General features: G+C 39.9%; 1 protein-coding gene and 1 long non-coding RNA gene across 9 annotated transcripts in view; one reads left to right on the top strand and one right to left on the bottom strand.

Moving 5' to 3' along the window:
• The window catches only part of OSBPL8 (oxysterol binding protein like 8), a 158,025-nt gene extending 148,768 nt beyond the window's left edge, over positions 1–9,257 (bottom strand). For 3 of the 8 annotated variants that reach the window (XM_044384575.3, XM_044384578.3, XM_048218185.2), the window contains exon 1: positions 8,836–9,232. The gene's annotated coding sequence lies outside the window, so the exon portion shown is untranslated. Of the gene's footprint in view, positions 1–8,835 lie in introns of all 8 variants that reach the window. The other 5 variants (XM_048218184.2, XM_048218188.2, XM_048218187.2 and 2 more) reach the window with 3 other exon arrangements.
• Positions 9,258–9,346: 89 nt separating this feature from the next.
• LOC130544441 (uncharacterized) lies at positions 9,347–12,785 on the top strand. Its single transcript, XR_008960727.1, has 2 exons — positions 9,347–10,163; positions 11,245–12,785. It is a non-coding gene; the product is annotated as an uncharacterized LOC130544441 (long non-coding RNA).
• The last annotated feature ends 233 nt before the right edge of the window (positions 12,786–13,018 follow it).

Raw genomic sequence — 13,018 nt, 5'->3', positions numbered from 1 at the left:
ACTAAAACAGAAGAGAATGATAGGAAGAAAAGAAAGAGAGAACAAGAAAATTCATAGATTATCTGCCCCCAAAAAGTCAGCCAAAAAAACTAAGGGGAAAAAATTCCCCTGAACATAGAGCAAAGAGAATCACAAGATATGAAAGTAAAAATGAGAAAAAAGGATGAATCCAAGAGAGAGAATATCTGCTTACTGAAGAGCAAATAGACAAAGTGAAGGAAGATATCAAAGACATAATATATGAGAAGTTCCTAGAGTTGGAAGAATCTCATTTAGACAATAAGGACAACTGAGTGCGTAGAACAAATAACCAAAACAAAATTAAAAACCATTATTCAGACAGAATAAAGAACAGATCACCTTAAAAAAAAAAAAGCCCACAGTGAATTAGAGGACATATGGCTTCTAATCAGCATCCCTGGATGCTACAAGACAACCATGCAGTGCTTTCAGAGTTCTAAAGGAAAATTACTTGCAACCTACAGTACTGTGCCCAGCCAAGCTATCAAATATTAGAATAGAATGAAGACAACTTGTACATAGAATAATTGAGAAAATGTGCCTGAAAAAAAGATCAAATAAATTTAGAAAAAAAAGATCTAAAATAAAATGGATTCAAGAGTACAGCAAAAGGAGGTTCGCAGAAGGGACTTAAAAGGCAGCTAGTCCAAACTGAGGCAGAACTAGAGGCAACTACAGAAAAATAGGGAACACAATATAAAAAACAATATGCTGAAGAGTTGGAGGGGGGAAACTATGATAAAGGCATACAAGAAAAAGGGTGGTTAGAAACACCAAGAAAACAGTAAGTCACGTCCAATTTTTTTTTTAACTCAATTGCTAGATTTTGAGCAGTTGATAAAGTAAGTAAAATAAAATCCACTAGACCTTGATGTTATTATGGACATGTTCCTTTAGGTGGCCCAAGGGCTGCTTAATACAATCTGTAGAAATCATAATCTGGGCATATTACCCAACCCAGCATTAACTAATATTTACATAGTCATAATATTTAAACTATTTATTGGTTTTCATCATTTAAAGAGAACCTGTGGACATGACAGCTGGAGTTACAGATGGGGGCGGGAGGAAAGGGTGTAATGTGTTTAGGCAATAAGAAGTTTGGAAGGAAAAGGAAAGAAAGAAAAAATGGAAAATTCAGATAATGTCTAAATCGATAAATAGGTGTAGATCAACACTCAACAAAAAGCAGTGTGTTTTATAAAAACAACAGAGCTTCCTTTGTTGCATATTCACAAACAAACCTCCCCCATGAACTCCACCCATCTCCTAAGAGAAAAAAAGGTTTTTTAAATAAAGATAAGTGTCTTTCAGCTTAAAATAATTTCTTTCAGGTTAACTCAATTTTTAAGGCAGTGGTTTTCTACCAGGGGTGATTCGATTCTGCCCCTGAGAGGACATTTAACAACATCTGGAGACATTTTTGGTTGTATAATTAAGGGGAGATGCTACTGATATCTAATGGATAGAGGATCAGGTTGCCGCTATACATACCACAATGCACAGGACAGCCACTCACAGCAAAGAATTAACCACCCCAAAATGTCAATAGTGCCAAGTTGGAGAAACCCTACTTTAAAGGAACTTTTAGACTTTTACAGAAAAATGTTTACAGTTTCTCACAGCTCTTCATTCTTATAACGGTATCTGGGCATAGTAGGAAAGTTTTCATGGGTACAGGAAGTGTTTATGATTGATCTGAATGTAGATCCACAGACCGCCCTCTGTGTTCTCATGGGCTTCAGAGGTTCAGGAGAGTCATAATGGCACATGCTGATGATATACTGGAACAACATTCAGGGGATCTATTAACTTGGCCTACCTCAGCTCCTGTTGGTATGAATATTCTTGGGAGCTCAACTACCCATTCTACGCAGCCCATGCTCACAGTAATTTTACACAATTAAAATTTCTCATTAAAATTACAATCTGGGGGCGCCTGGGTGGCACAGCGGTTAAGCGTCTGCCTTCGGCTCAGGGCGTGATCCCAGCGTTATGGGATCGAGCCCCACATCAGGCTCCTCCGCTATGAGCCTGCTTCTTCCTCTCCCACTCCCCCTGCTTGTGTTCCCTCTCTCACTGGCTCTCTCTCTGTCAAATAAATAAATAAAATCTTTAAAAAAAATAAAATAAAATAAAATAAAATTACAATCTGTTGTGGGTACCCCTCTTTGGTGCACAACTTTCTTCTACATGGTAATTTAAAGACTCTAGATCCTTCCACCCTCAAAGTGCCCCAAGTTCCTTGGACTGGAATAAAGAAGTTAGAGAAAGAACACCTGCTTTTCTGTCACTTCTACCCAGAAGTGAAAACACATCATTTCCATTCACGTTCCACTAGTAAAAATCAGTCACATACATGGTTCCACCTAGATGCAGAGAGGGATAACAAGGATAGAGGAGAGAATGACAAAAACGTATGCCTGGCTGAGCAACCACTTCCTGGTGTTAACTGTACTACAGAAAGGGGAAACACAAATTCTGGTGGGCATTGAGCTCAATCTGCAGCTGCCCTCCCCCCAACCATTACTGCGTGGTCTCTCCCTTCACAATAGTAACCTAATAACAAGCTTACTGGCTCCCCCTACTCTGTCAATTTCTATTTCTTTCACTAGGATTTTGTGAGAACTTCTAGATCTCTTTCATACTACCTAAGAACCACAGGAAACTCAAGAGGTACATCTCTGGGCCTTACTCTGCCTCAATACACCAGCTTCTTCCACTACAGGCACAGGTGGAAAGATACTGGGGTATCTTTTTATCGGGTACTGGGCAATAAGCTAGTATAAGTGACTGCTATACGGGTTGTGAACTTAAGCAGTCTAGCTCCACAGCCTGTGTTATTCTGCCTCTTTAAATTTCTAAAATAATAGGTAGTAAGAGAGTCCTTCCAGGATCAATTTACAAAGCATCCACATCTTGCAAACAATCTAGGAACTATTACAAATTCCCTACTATGATGCACAGCACGATTTTTCTTTATTTCTGGATTGCTGATTTTAAATGTTATTATAGTGAAACAACAGGCAAAATTATACAGTAAGCAAAGCTGGTCTTCGGGATTCCCTCACCCCACTCTGTATTTTAAAAATGTACCTGTGCCCTCATGTTCAAGGCATTTCACCTCCTTACTCCTACTCAGTAATAATGTTACTTAGAGTGGACTGCTCTGTCCCCAGATCTACCATACTCCCACCCCATCAAAACTTACATACCCAGACTGCATAATTTCCACAGAGGCCAGAGCCAAGAATTCTTTGTATGAAACTATGTAATCTGATAAACTAGTCCTGCTAATATGTGGCATTTGGCAGCCAAAACACAAGTTACTTTAGTGGTGTAAATTTCAATAGATTTCAATTACATAGATTTGTGACCCTCAAATATCACTGCATAAAACCTATCCACACCATGTCTATGCATCCATCTTACTCTTAGAAAGAATGAATTTTAAAAACTTAAAGAAGTCACCTTAAAATACCATACCTACTATGTTCTTATATTTCCAGTTTAGTTTGGAATTTCCTAGTGAGAAACTGAATGAACAATAACGAATTTTTTGTTTTACTATAAATATTTCCAGGATTTAAAAAAATAGGATGCCAAATACATGTGAAATTAAAAAAAAAAAAAAACGAGGCTATACGGCATCTTTTACGAAGTGTATTTTCATCAAACCATACAACTGAAATAGACTCAGATCATGAAGGTCAAGACTTGTCACAAGTCTTGTGACACAACTGCAAATAAACTATACAAGGCAGTATAATGTGGTGTTAAATGGACAGGCTCTTAAAGCTCAGGTTAAACTTCTTTTTTTTTAAAAAAAAAAAAAGATTTTATTTATTTATTCCACAGAGATAGAGACAGCCAGCGAGAGAGGGAACACAAGCAGGGGGAGTGGGAGAGGAAGAAGCAGGCTCATAGCGGAGGAGCCTGATGTGGGGCTTGATCCCAGAACGCTGGGATCACGCCCTGAGCCAAAGGCAGATGCTTAACCGCTGTGCCACCCAGGCGCCCCTCAGGTTAAACTTCTCATTCAAATCCTTTCGGTAGGCTCAACCACCCACTACTTAGCTTCCCCCCTGATTTACATTCCAAATCCTGGCTCCACTATCTACCACTTAATCTCTCGGTGCCTGAGGTTTAAAAAAAAGAAAAAATAATAATCTGATGGGGAGGGGGCGGTACCCATTGTGAGGATTAAATGTGATAACACATCAAATACTTCTGAAGTAGTAAATGACACATAGTAATCAACACCTATGAGCTATTATTATTATTATTACTACCAACAATGCCTACTAAGACACCTTCGGGAACTGTAACAATCTCCTTCTGAATCTATCATGTTAACAACCCTAAATCAGAAAGTTTCTCCTTTTTATCTGAAAAGTCTTCAAGCTCAAAACCATTTCCTCTTTTTTTTCAGCCTTTTGTGAATATGGAAGATGGTGGGTAAATGGCTTCTTTTTCATTTTAAGACTCCAGACTCTCTTTAGTTTTTTAATAATTCCCTTCCAAATATTATACACAAGCAGATTGCTCCATGGATTATAAACTCTACAAAGAGTTCACAAAGTATAATGAAATTTTGAGATTCATAAAAGAACAGCTACCAGAGCAAAAAGCTTAGATAAGAAATGATGCAGAAGTCTATTAGCCTGCTCAAAAAAATACTGAATTCTAAAATAAAGCACAGCAGGTAGAGATCCTTCATGGTTTATAGTCACTCAAATCACTAAAAACATATAGAGGATACTTCTGGTAATTTTTTTTTCCTTATTAGCAGGAAAATCCCCTGTTTCTTCACAACAATGAATAGATAGCATGATAGGCATGGGCAATTTCTTCAAAAACAAATTCTGTAGAGAAGAAATGCCTAAAGGCTCAGATTTTCAGCCACGCACATCCCTTACTAAAAGCTTTAAACATCTGAGGCATCTAGCATTTTTTGTGGTAACATTAAAGTAAAAAAGTTAAGCTTCATTTCTATCAGAAAACATTATACTTGACTGAAAGAAAACTAAGCATCTAAAATTTTGATACAAATTTAAAGGTAATTTAAAGGGTCAACTCAAAGGTCAAGTAAATACTAGAGTTCATGATAAATACACCAAAATATTTTTTTTAATAATCTAAAGACAAAGACCTATTTTTTTTTTGAGAGAGAGAGAGAGCGCGTGCACGCACGCACACACACACACACACACACACACAAGGGAGCATGGTGGGGTGGGGGAGAGGGAGAGAGAGAATCCCAAGCAGGGATTGGGGCTCAATCCCACAACCCTGAGATCATGACCTGAGCCAAAATCAAGAGTCAGACACTCAACCAACTGAGCCACCCTGGCACCCCTGACCAAGATCTATTTTAAACAATTTAAAGTAGGGGCGCCTGGGTGGCACAGCGGTTAAGCATCTGCCTTCGGCTCAGGGCGTGATCCCGGCGTTCTGGGATCGAGCCCCACATCAGGCTCCTCCGCTATGAGCCTATTTCTTCCTCTCCCACTCCCCCTGCTTGTGTTCCCTCTCTCGCTGGCTGTCTCTATCTCTGTCAAATAAATGAATAAAATCTTTAAAAAAATAAAAAAATAAATAAACAATTTAATGTAAAGTCCTCCTAGGTGTTAGAACACCTCCATATACATTATGTAACTTTATTTCCCAACAACCACATGGGATAAGGATTATTGTCCTCCTTTTACAAATGAGGAAACTAAGGCCCAGTGATTTGCCTACACTTGCATATATAAGATTTAATCAGAAATCCAATTCAAATTTTCGTCTGCCCCCGTTTGATGCTCTTGTTTTCACTATACCACTATCACTTCCACAATTCAAGTACTCTAAATCTTAATTCTTATGAAGTGTACCAATCTTTTCATCGGGGAGAGGCAACAGTCGTAACGTGAGGAGAAAAATTATTCAATGTCACCACCAAAGGGGAGAAAAATATTATTCATAATGTCACCAAAAAAACCTCACTGTGCTTATTAATCCCACATGATTACCCAGTCTGATGTAAATGCTTTGCTAATGCTGTCTACCCCCTCAAAACACCTGCTTATCTTCAGATATACAGCTTTAAGCAAAACCTAATTAAAGAATTACTTCCCCTAAAAGAGCTTCCCAATCATAACCTGCTCCCTTCCTCCCAATCCAACATCCTTATCATCTCACTCCTTGTATCTATTTTGGACTACATTATCACACACTCCTCTTTGTTCTCCTGTAATATATCTGGAACTACATTTTTTCATTAACTATTAAGCATAATTAGAGTCAATGGCGAACAAAAAAGACAGACCCTTGCTATCATAGATGACTTACATCGTTTGCATCTTTTAAAAAGATAGTAACATGGGGTATAAGGGTATGATGTTCTACAACAAGGATTCCTTCCCTACAAGGTCTCTGAACAAAGCTTTCTCCCTTGCATACTTGATTACATTTTTCAGGGAGGAAAAATTCCTTCTATCATGTCTTTCAGATGAGACCTTCAACTTCAGGTCTTCAAAGAAATATGAGGAAGTGAGGAACCAAGGTAGAAAGAAGGACAGATTTAAAATCTTTCAAGGGTTTCCAAAACACGAATGTGAAATGTACATCTACACATTGGTCCAGACATCCCTTCCTGAATTCCATCCACAAGAAAATGATACGTTAGCCACAATTGCTCCAATCAAGCATCTCCACCAATCTCCTTGCACTAATGCAGTACTCAGAGACTTTTCAATTCAAGTTGTATTTATGGATTACATGTACATCAGATTCATAAAAATAAGGTAGGACCTATGCCTTCTACTTTTGAATCTCCTGATGCTCCAAGATCATTGCTATAACTGTGTTCATCTTTGGATATTATATATATTCAAATATAACACTTCAGGTATTGCTATTAGCATAAGACTTTTCCACAAAATCAGAAAACTCCATCTAAGTATCAATTCCTTATTCTGTCACTCATGCTCCAAGTTACCTGCTCTTACAGAATTATTTATAAACCAAAACAAGTATAAATGTACTAATAGTACTCACTAAAGAAATTCTGCAATTTGTCTTTTAACAAGACATCCTTTTGCGATGAAGCTTTGGAAAAATCATAATTTTATCATTTTTTTTCTTAAATCAAAACTAAAACATAACTTCATTACACAGAACTGTATGTTTGTCCCCAGAGTATAAGGGTTTTCAATTAAAAATTGAACCAAGAAACTAGATCTTGCCAAATTTATAAGTGCCATAAACGTGCTGCTGTAAGAAACATATTTGATTGCCTCTAAAATGTAATAATACTCCAACTGAAAAAAGACAGCACCTTTTCCAGATCACAGATACCATATTAACGCTCAGCAAGAAAGAAACCATGACCTTTTTTAATTAAACAACCAATTCTAAGCAGCTGTGTACAATGTATTGTGGCTCAAACGGTTCACATGGAATTTGACCGCAACAACCTAATCTCCATAATTAAAGACCTAAAGGTAGTACTTATGTTTCATCTATTCCTTTTCCCAGTACTTTGAACAGGTATCTTGTAGTCATTCCACACACAGCTGCTATCAAAAAAGGGGCAACAAACACTTGAATTAGGCTGTACTTTCTATAAAGGACAAACTGCATACTCTTACTCTTCCTTTCCCAACCTGTTTTATAAAACTAGCATGATCTTAACTTCACTGTAAAACGGGTTTCTAGCAAGCATAAAAACTGACCATAGTCTCTCAACATGATCAAGTTTAGACAACAGCTGATGGAATGGAGAAAATCTAAGAAGCAATTCACCCAAGTCTCTCTACAATCCTTGCTTTCCTGGGAATCCTAAGGGAGGCAAAAAAAACCTTTAAATGATTATCTAAAAAGACCTACTAAAGTGGCACTAATTTGAGGCTAAGTTTCAGGGGAAGTTAATAACCCTACTATAGTATTCTCATACTAATTAGAAGTCACAGAAGTCCTCTAGCATTAGAAAGGCAAAAACTTCATTAAATTATTTAACGCAAATATACTTACCAGTTAGATAAGTTTTCCCATCTGTTTGAGAAGCCCAAGTTATCTATCACTGCAGACAGTATTCAGATAAAATGAAATTAGGAAAGTTCCCTAACGCAAATGTCTCTCATAAAGAAGAGTGTTAAATGACTTTTGTGAATGGAAAATCTGCATATACTCTTGCTTCACTCAGTTGGTCTTGAGTGGGTGGCTCAACGAACCAGAAGCGTGCTCCCTGTGAAGCTCCTTAGAACCTGATTCCACTCCTGAGAAAGCACTACATTTAAAAGTACAGCAAAGGCTTCGTCTTCCTCCTACGTTACAAGTGGGCCACAGGAACTCAGTTTAGAGGAACAACACCGTGTCACTCGTCTCTGCAAGGGCGGGTGCGGTCTGCGGTGCGCGGCACAGCCTCCTCGGGCTGTCAAGGGAAAACTGGAGCCTCGCCTTAACCGCGCCAAGTGACAAAGCACCAGCTCTCCCCCCGCGCGGGGGCTTCCGGCGAGACCCCGCCGTCCGCCCAAACTTCGGGAGGACGCACTCAGGGCGGTCAGAATGCTCTTACCACCCCCCGCCCCTGACGCGGCTCTGTAAGGTTTGCACACGCACGTACTGTGGGCCCCAAAACACTCCACCCCCGCCGACCCTTGGAATCCCCCACTCCAAAAGGGGACAAAGGAGCCAAAAAGGAACTCTCCGGCGCGGGGAGCCCCCGCCGGCCCGAGCTCAGAACCTGCGGATAAGGGAGTGCAGCCGCCCGGAGGGGTGCAGACCCGTCGCTCCCCCCCACCCCGACTCAGGGACCGGAGTGACACTCACCGTTGCGGAACCCCCGGAGAGGCGGGGAGCAGGGGGCCGGTTCCTCCGAGGCCCTGCACGCGCCCGGGCGGACCCCAACTTCTCTCGGCTGCTGTCGCCGGCGGTAGCTAGGGCGCGAGCCCAGACCGAGGGCGCTGGCTCGCTGCCGCGGAGGCGCTGCCGCCTCTGCACGCGAGGGGGACGGGAACTCCGGGCGCACGATCCTCCGGCCAGGGCGGGCCCCACCTTACCCCCGTCTGCCCAATACTGGCTGCGGCTACTGCCGCGGTAAAAACTAACACTGCAGCCGCTCGGGCTACCGCTCCCAGCACTGCCCGGCCCGGAGCGTGTCGCGGCCTAATGTTGTCATCGGCCGCGTCGCCGCCTCTCTGGGCACCTAGAGCCGCCAAGATCCTTCACATCCGAGCGCCCTCCCCCTCCACGCCCCGCCCCCCAGCTCGCGGGCGCCGGCCAACCCCCCTTCCCGTCACGTGACCGCGCGCGGAGGCGGCCGCGGAGACGCCTCCCCTGCGGGCCGGGAGTGAGTCGCGCGGGAGCAACTGTCAGCACCTTGTTCTGCCAGAGTCTTATCGCCGCCGATTTGGCTCCGCACACCCGAGCCCACCGCCGCCCGCCCCACGCCTGTGACCTGCTAAGGCGAGGCCTTCTGGACCTGTCTTACTGGACCCTGCCTACTCTGAGGAGACTGCACAATGCAGCTCCCTGGTCAGAGCGTAGGACCCCCACGCCCACTCGGAGGCTCAGAGGCCCGGAGGCCCGAGCGTGATACCCGCCTCCTCAGCCCTGGCTTGACTAAAGTTTTAGCCGAACATGGGGGAAAAAAAGGCATCATGGTGTCTGGCTTGTAGCACGTTAATTGTGGCATTTAATTTAACTGTTTTCCTCATTAGAGGTTTTTATTTTTGAGGAAAGTTTGGTGCGTTTCAATCACGCTGGAATGAAAATAGCCTAGCAAACTTATTTTTGTTCCTAGTCAGGTTCAGCATCCTTCGTGCCAGTTTTACAGTCGTTAAGTCTTACAATGTGTTAGGTTGGTGACAGTTTAAACAGATAACACAGGATTTTGGCAGTTCGTTCCATTTTTAAAATAAAGACTAATCCTTCCTCCCCGCCCCCAAGTACCTTAGCTTCTGGACATACCTTTTGCCTTCCTTTTAAACCATGGTCCGAGGAACTCTCTACCCCACCCACCAACCCTGGTGAGGAGAAGAAAAGAATATGCTGGTCATCAGAGGAAAAGCAACAATACAGAAATAAGGCGGTAGAAAAGCAGAAAGATCATCAAACCCTGCTGATAATGAAAGCACATGAGAAAGCTTTCTCAGTTTGTAAGTCATTTTTCCTTCTAGCCCAGAACTAAGGGTTTTTGCTTAAGTAAGTCTTATGCCCTCATTACATTTTCTTAACATGACATCAAAAAGCTTTCTGATCAGCTGGATAGTTTGAAATGAATAAGCAATAGAGTTTGGCCTATATAATCGTTATAATTTGTGTATTTTATGGGCACAATAAGAAATCATGGACTTTAAGACTCACCATTATTTCATGTTACTCAAGACAGAAAAACACTGCCAATTAAACTATGCCATGCCGCTGATATTTTTAGGACACATCTTGAATTCAGAGATGTTAAAACGCGAAAAACAATGAGCCTTGGAATCTGTGAGATTGGTAATGAGCTGGTGTTCCAATGAGGAAAAGATTCTACAGGTTCTGTTCTGAAGTCTGAGATATTGTAGTTCAAATAAATATGAGAGCCATTTATTATTCTGTGAATGACACTACTTCAGCAAAGCTAGTAACTTTGTAGTTTGTCAACAGATTGAAACCTGTCTCCTATTTTCTAGAGCAGTATTTTTTATACTGACTCAAAAATTAATTTTATTTTTTAATGAAATAAGCTAGAATGGAATAGAATATAAAGATCAGAGTACATATCTAGTGTGGACAAGAAATTTCTTTGTGAAATTTTTGTTTCATTTGTGGGGAAGGTTAAGAGTGTGTCCTATGTTGTGATTTAAACTGTTTCTTATTGTGAGTTGCAATCAAATAGATTTGAAGAAGAATGTTCTTGGAGCACAAGTAACAGGCAAAATATATGCTCTGGGCTGTGTTTCTCTGGTGCTTTTCCTTTACTTTGGGAACTAAAACTAAAGGTTAGAAAGAGAAGGCAAATTGCCTTGACAATCCTCTCCTGCCTCAGCCCAAATTTCTTACATTGGCTGTTGAAAATAAATGGTCTTTTACTGGAACGGAAAGCACTATTCTGGAAGCAAGGTGGCCTAGGTTATAGACTTTGTTAATCGGATGTTTGCCTAGATGAATTACTCTCTGCGTTTCAAGTTCTGATAAAAGTAGGAAGTCAGACTATATGCTGTTTAACCAACGTTATTCAACCTTTTTTTTCAGTGATGATATTCACATTTGAAACAAATAGTCACTGTATACTCAGGATTGTGCAAATTTTTGTCAGACTAGCTGTAACTCCTATCAACCACACCCCCCCAAAAAAAAAATCAGAATGCAAGTTCATGAAAGTAAAGATACAGAACAACAAATGTAAGTATATCTTTTGCAATTGTCTGTATTTTAACTGTTGCTAATAATAGTTCCTTGCCATGAATGATGATTTTGACATACCTCACAATTGATTGCAGCAAAATGATGTATCAATATATTCAAATTCAGAAATACATACTTTTCAGATCCTTTCAAATCTAATATTCTATGATTCCAGGAAATGATCATTCAATCTAGCATTTGTGATGTAATCACAACATAAACAGAAACTGTAATATGTGATCCTGCACTATAATTGAGAAATACCCTGTAACTCCCATTTACTATGTTGAGATACCCCACAAGTTTTCTACTCTTAAAATGATTTTAAGAATAATATTTTTAAACAAAACTTTTTATTAAAACTATCCACTTTTATTATAACTACCCCATTTTAACTCCAATGAGAATTAATCTCTTATTGCCTAGTGTTTAATTAATTATACATTTCTGAGAATGAGAAGTTCTTTTTCCAAATCAGTGAAAGCACTGACAGGCGTGATAATTTTTCCCACAGAATATATATCAACCTTGACCTGGAATGAGAGAAATTGGCTTGAGGTTTTACCTTTAGTCTTTCCATTTAAAACATTTATGTTGCCAAAAATTGCTGATGAGGATTTTAGGTTAAAATCCTTATTTTCTCAGAGAAGATTAAGAGCAACCTCAAACATAAATAAGGTATTCAACACAATAAGACTGTGGTAGATTATATTATTACTCTTGGCCATGTAACTTGCTCTAGCCAGTGGTTTATAAACAGATGTAATACATGCTAACTGCTTTAAATTTGAGTGCAACATTCAGGTCAATCTCTTAGCCTCATGCTGCCTGCCATGAGAAAGGCATGTTCCAAATAGACTATCAGAATGAGAAAATACACGGAGCAGACCTGCAACTGACCTTTACCCTGGAGCAATACAGCAGCAGCTGACTTGCAGCTACTAACATGAAACGAGAGTAAATCATAAATATTTATTGTTCTAAATCACAGAGATTTTGCAATTATTATGTAGTATAACCTCACAAATCAGCTTAAGTGAATGTAAACCAACAGATAGATGGTTCAAAGGCCAAATGCACTGTAGAACAATAATATTCTCCTATTTAGTAAAATAAAATAATAGGCACCTACAGAATAGTCACCTAGATATTTGGTAAGCCCCCAACTAAAAATTTCTATTAAAAAGGAGTCTATTTATAAAATCTGTAGATTTGCTTCCAAAATATGTACATATCGATGCAGGGCTCAATCCCAGGACCCTGAGATCATGACTTAAGCTGAAGCCAAGAGTTGGGTGCTTAACCAACTGAGCCACCCTGGTGCCCGAGCACCTCACATTTTAAAAAATAACAAGTACAGAAGAAAATGAGACATCATTAATGAGAAACAATGAACATAGATAGCAAAAACATATTCAAAAGGACTTCGGATACTGAAATTACACACAGACTAAAATAACTATATAAAATGTGAATAAAAGACAACCTTGAAAATATGTACAGAGAACAAGAAAGTACAAAGAATAAGATATTTTTTTAAAAAGTAGAATTTAAAGAATTAAAAAATATAAATTATTAAAATTTAAAACTAAGTGGACATATTTAATGGTCTATTTGACAT

This window comes from Ursus arctos, unplaced genomic scaffold, assembly GCF_023065955.2.
Source record: "Ursus arctos isolate Adak ecotype North America unplaced genomic scaffold, UrsArc2.0 scaffold_21, whole genome shotgun sequence".
Lineage (NCBI taxonomy): Eukaryota > Metazoa > Chordata > Mammalia > Carnivora > Ursidae > Ursus > Ursus arctos.
This window is presented reverse-complemented; position numbering and strand designations above follow the sequence as displayed.